Genomic DNA, 6,652 nt, shown 5'->3' on the forward strand with positions numbered 1-6,652 from the left:
TAAGAATGCCAAGGGCCTCCCAGATCCCTTCCTAAGGCCTCTGAATTTACATTTGCTTGCTTTAGAACAATAAAATGCTGAGATTCTATGTCAGCTCTTATATATTATTAGTAAGGAAGCTCAACTCCTAGTTTCCTTAGTTTCTTTCAAAATTTAGCTCAACTCAAATCCAACCTAAGCTGGAAGCCTTTCCCAGTTCTGTTCCTACCCATTTCCCCAAACTTTACTCTCCTCCCTGGGGAATTATATTCCATTTACTCAATATTAACCCATATGTATCCCATTACTTGATTATTGTTTTCTCTATTAAAAGGTAAACTTTTGAGGACAAGGACTGTATTTTTGTCTTCGTATTTTCAATGTTTATATATAGCTTTGTATAGCACTAAAAACTTAAATCTCTGCACTTAAATCCATAATTCTTTAAGCCTCTGCCCTTTGTACCTAACATCTAACTTCAGAGACTATTTTGAAAATGCCATGTGTACCATGTTTTTATGAATATGTATACCATGAATATACAAGGACTAGGAAATGATCTTCATTCCTTGCTAATACCATCATCTTCCTTCTACCCCGGGACACCCCCATTCTGCTCTCCCCACCCCAGCTCTGATCAGTTATCTCAGCTATTGATCCTAAGTAGTTCTTTGGAATCTAAAAGAGAAAAAAAAAAAAGATCCAAAGACTTCCTCTAATCTATCTTTTGGAATCCTGATATTCTCCTGAGATGTACTGACATTATCTAATTATTCAGAGTTTCCTAACTGGGAGTGGAATTTCCCACATCAAACACTGTTAGAACAGTTTCTCCTGCCTTGAAAAATGACTCCACCTAGCCTGCTATTCCGTCCAGAAAGTATGATTCTCAAGGAAGAAAAAAAACCCCCAACTTCTGTTAAACATAGGTTCTAAAATTGTGGTCACTTCTAGCTACAAGGGGAGGTTATTATCTCTCTTTGACCTAATTGAAAACTATTTCCTTCTGGTTTTAAGGAAAGAGAATTTCTTAGGTTGGTAAAATGAGGTAGAGGCCTCTGAATGCTGGCACTCCTTGCTAATTGCTACTTTCTCCTACTTATAAACAAGAGCCTCCTACCACTGTCAGTAATGTAAGAGATTCAACCTGGAACTCAATTGGATGCTCATCCCTCTGAGTTCAGACTAGAAAGATGACTGGATTTGGTTTGAATCCTGGCTCTCAAAAGAGCTATATTTTCGAGGCAAGGAACCTGTTTACAAATTCTCACTCTGTCTATGGGCAAATCTTGGTGTCTCTCTGGGTTCATTTCCTCATCTATGAAATGAGGGGTAGTAGAATTTAACACCTATAGTTCTGACACTGGGTAAATCTGCTAGGTTCCCTGGCCTTCCATTCACCTGAATACGATTTAAGACCCCTACTAGCTATAAATGCAGTGTTGGTACTGTGGAAAATGCATTGGATTGTGAGTAGGACAACCTGCATTTGAAGTTGAGAGTTCAAAGAGGACTGGACTTGGAAGTCAGGAAATCTGGATTCAAACAGAATTAAATGACTTGCACAAGGTCATACAGCTAATTAAGCATCTAAGACCAGATTTAAACTCAGATTTTCCTGAATCCAGGCCCAATGCTCTATCCATTGAGTCACCAGTTGTCTCTAATATATAATATAAACTTAAATATAAAAAGCATTGCTATGTAAAATATGTATATATACACACATATAAACCACTGTACTCATTCATTTTTAAAATTAAGAACTCTAAGGATTACAAATAATTTTTAAAAGTCTTCAGTTCTGACTTAAGACTTTTAAAGTAAAAAAAGCAATGGAATGAAGAAAGAGAAAAGGGAAAGGATTCACTCATTGAGAGATGGATCATTTCATCTAGAGAGCCTCGTGTTTTTATTATCCTAGAAATTACTTATTTTAACTTCTATTTTTCACTCATGTTATTTCTTGCTTTAAACGCTTTCCCTTTTCAATGTATATCCAGATAATTTCCTTCCTTCAGGGCTCACCTCAAATCAAAATCCTAGAAAACAATTATGAAATATTGGGGGGAAATAGCTGGAGAATTAACAAATGCCTGACACCAAGGTTGTTGGATGGAAATTGGTAAGTCTAAGAGGAAAAAGTCTAAGCATGAATTATTTATTATTATTGTATCTTGCATGCTACTTTCATCACCTATCTTTTAATCATCCTTTTTGTTATCTTTCCCTTATATTTTGTGTAATAATTGGGAGTTAGCAGGGAACATTTTTTCTGAATTTTGTATCTCTTCCAGCAACTAGTCAGGTGTCCTGTAGACAATTAATAAAGCTTAATAAATGTTTGTTCAATAAATGAATGTTAAATGCATAGAATCATAGAACCATTGGATTTAAAAGAATCTCAAATGACATTTAGTTTTATCTTCTAGGACCAAGCAGACAGTCTAATCTCTCTTTTATATGATAATCCTTCAATTACTGAATATATCCATCACATCTTCCAAAGTGAGTCTTCTCCAGGCTGGTTCCTTTAACACGTCCTTGTATTTGATAGTTTTTCTTCAAATTACTTTCCTAGATATCTTCTCCTTTTTTTGAAATGCAGTTTATTCTTGTTTGCTATAAAGTGTGGTGCCAGTTTTCAATCTTTATATATGCTTTTTCTTTTTAACTTTCTTTAATTTTAATAACTGACATTTCAAACTCAGTCAGTGAATGTATTAGGTTCAACAAGATATTATTTTATATTTTTATTTGCCAATAGGATGTCTTATTTGTTTGGAAGACATTTACTAATGTACTTGGCTATTTCCTTTTTTAAGATTTTAAGAAATGATTAAAGGGTAGGTAGGTGGTACAGTGGATAGAGTACCAGTCCCAGAATCAGGAGCATCTAAGTTCAACTGACCTTAGACACATATGAACTGTGTGACCCTAAGCAAGTCACTTAACCAATTTCCTCTAAAAAATAAAAAAAGAAAACTACCATACTCTTGCTAATTTTACCACTGTTTAGTGCCTTAAGAAAGCAGTCTTAATGCTGAGTAACCACAAAAACATGTTTGTATAGCCACTAACTAGTGTCTTGATTTTGAATTATCAGGCTAACATATAATACTTAAAACTTCAGTAAACATGGCTGAAAGTTGAAGATCTAAGCAATTTGATTTGTGTCAAAACACCTGTAGCACTAAGAGGAAAATTCAGTATTTAATCTTGAAAACTTATGCTCTTTAAAGTATAAATGCTTAAATGCTAACACACAATAGGTCATGAGATTAAAAACAATATGTTTCATGACCAAAATAAAATGGTGTCCCAAAAAAAATTCAATACTTGGGATGTAATTTGTAGAGAGAAGAACACTGACCTCTTGCCTCATATATAAAACAGGCATAGTGAATTTAGTCACTATGGGATAGAGGGTGGGTGCTTTAAAAGAGGTCCAGGGTTAACTCTGGGCTCCTTGCTTCTCAAGGCTTCTGAGGCCCTGTCTGCAAGAGAGCAGGTTGCATATACAAGCAAGAAACATTCTGGGTTTGAATTCTCTAAACCTCAAAATGTTAAAGAAGACCCGTCTCCAAGGCAGCTAATTCAAATGCTTTATACAACTCTGAAATTCATTTAGCAATAGAACAAAGTGGCAGGGGGCCAGTGAAGGCGGAGAAGAAAGGTTCTCAAAGAAACTCTTTTGAGTTTTGGCTCCTTATCTGATTTGGCTTGGAGCTTCTAATTGAGTCCTGGAATGGAGACTTTTCACAACAGGGGGATTTTGAGGCCTTTTGAGTTTGATTTTGTCCTTTTTTATTCTATTGTCATATTTGAATCAGACTCTCGGGGTTGGAAGAGACACCAGAATTCACCTTGGCCAACCTGTGCCTCTATATGGTCCCTGAGAAGTAGTCATCCTACCTTTGCCACCCCTGGGGAAAGGGAATCTCACTATCTCTTGAAACAGCTCATTGTTCTAGTTGTTAGGATATTTTCCCTTACAACAAGCTTAAATCTATCTCTGTACCTATCACTCCTAATTCTGAGTGAGGACAAATAAAACCGGTTTAATCTTTCTTCTATAGAACAACCCATCACATATTTAATTTCAACTCCTTTTCTAAGCGTTTTATTCTCCAGGCTAAATCTCTCCAATTATTCTGACCAATACAACATGGCAAATTTACCCTCCTGGTCATTGTGCTTTGTACAAGCTCCAGTTTGGCACTGAAATTCCTGTAATATGGTAGCCACAACTGAACACAAGGCTCCAGATGTACTCTCTCCAAGGAACAATTTGATTGGTTATCTCTGGTAGTTTTATAGTCACTCTAGGCAAGAAACTTTAAACAAATGTATTTGGTCAGGAAATGAAAAATCTTTAACTTTTTTTAAAATAAAGAATGGAAAGCAGGGAATAGGATTATGAATTTCAATAAGAACTTCCCCCCACTATGCAAATTCTCAAGTTTTATCCATATATTGAGCTAAAACATTTCAATTACACTTTATTCCTAGATTTTGTTACTGTCTTATGGTGAATTCCCATCTCCACTCTTATGCGGCTTTCCTGGGACTCAGGAGAGCAGTTAAGAAAGGATATGAGTTCTTTTTATGATGGTCAGAATAGTCTTGGAAAGGTTGCTTGTTCTACACCAAAGTCTAGAGGCTTTGGGGCTGGCTGAAGGTTTTTCTGTGTTTGAATTAGAACAGGTTCCTTAGAGACAGTTGTGCTTGAGGCACAGTCCTAACCCAAAATTATCTTCCTGGGAGAAGGTCTGTGGTTCTCTACATGCTGCTGGTATTAGTTGGCAACCCCATGCTGGTTTCACAGAGCTTTTCTAATCTTCACCAATTCAATGGTTATATCTCAAGTATATAGAAATGCTATGTAAGAGAACCTCAAAAAACCGATCATTTCGCACTTAATATAGTAACAGCTAAACATGGTGAAATCTGTTGATTTGATATACATGTTTCTTTTTCTCATTTAATATTTTACTTTCCTAATTACAAGTAAAAACAATTTTATTTTTTGTTTCAAATTTTGAGTTCCCCCACATTGGGAAAGCAAGCAACTTGACATAAACTATACATGTATAGTTATGCAAAACACATTTCTGTGTAAATCAAAACACATCTGTGAAAGAAAACACAGACAAAAAAAACCCATAAGAAAAATAAATAAAGTAAAGAAAAAGCATAAAGAAAAAGTTCTACCAGTTCTTTGTCTGGAGATGGACAATACCTTTTATCATAAATACTACAGAATTGTCTTAGATCATTGCATTGCTGAGAATAACTAAGTTATGCATCACATAATATTGCTGTTATATTGTATACAATTGTATATAATGTTATTCTGGTTCTGCTCATTTTATTTTGCATCAGTTCACGTAAATCTTTCCATGTTTTTCTGAGAGCATCTTACTCATCATTTCTTAAAGCACAGTAGTATTCCATCATATAAGATAATAACTTGTTCAGCCATTCTCCAGCTTATAGATATTCCATTAATTATACTCATTTTCTGGGGGTAGGTGATTCTTGATTATAATCCTGGTTCTTTTGCTCTCTGGAATATTATATTCCTAGCCCTCTAATCCTTTGATGTAGAGTCTTCTAATTTTGTGTTATCTTGACTGTGATTCCACTATATTTGAACTGTTTCTTTTTGACTGTTTGCAATATTTCCTCCTTGATCTGGAAGGTCTGGAATCTGGCTATAATATCCCTGAGAATTTTCATTTTGGGTTTTCTTTCAGGTGGCGATTCATGGACTCTTTTAATTTCTATTTAAATCTTTGATTCTAGAATATCAAGGCAATTTTCCTTGATAATTCTTGAAAGATGATGTTTAGGCTCTATCTTGACCATGACTTTCAGGAAAACCTGGTTTTCTGGGGGTCTAGTGTCCTGTATTCCAGGACAGATTTGACAGACTTTTGCTGCTCACTTTCTAAATTATCTAAGGCTGGGAAATTGTTTATTACTTCTTTTGTCAGTTCTGTTGCTTTAGAATTTGTTCAGAATAATTAATAAAGGCATTTGGAAGAACTTAGAGGAGAGATGAGGCAAATCTCTGCCTTTACTCTCCCATCTTGGCTCTGCCTTCTAGACATGTTTTTAGTTTGCTTGTTTTCATTTTGCTGAGCCCTGCTGTAAACACTTCCTGTCAAATAAAGATATTTTTAGCCTCAAGTTTTTGTAGGACTCAAGAAACTATGATTATTAGTCTGTCATTTTTAAAACAAGCCACCTGTCAAATCATGTCAAGTTGCTGAGGATTTTAGTTTTTCTTAAGACTTAAATTCACAAAATTTAGAGTAGATAAAATCTTTTTTTTGTTTGTTTGTTTTGCTAAATGTGGCTTTTTGCTATGATGTGCAATTATTTGTTTTGGTTAGAAACCTTGAGGAGGATCTCCACCTCCCAAATTGATAATTTTTTTGTTTTGACTAGGTAAAAGAAGCCATTCTCTGCTTCCTTTCTTCCCTAGCCTTATCACTTATGGTGATTTTAGATTGCTTTTTTTTGACTAGGTAAAAGAGGAAATACTTTGTCTCAATTGCTACCTAGCCTTAATCACTAAATGGGAGCAACCTCAGTCAAACTGAGACCTGTTGAAGAGCTTAATTTACAAAGATCAAGGTCTCCCACTGCATCGAGGGCCATCTTC

The sequence above is a fragment of the Antechinus flavipes genome, chromosome 3 (genome assembly GCF_016432865.1).
Source record: "Antechinus flavipes isolate AdamAnt ecotype Samford, QLD, Australia chromosome 3, AdamAnt_v2, whole genome shotgun sequence".
NCBI lineage: Eukaryota > Metazoa > Chordata > Mammalia > Dasyuromorphia > Dasyuridae > Antechinus > Antechinus flavipes.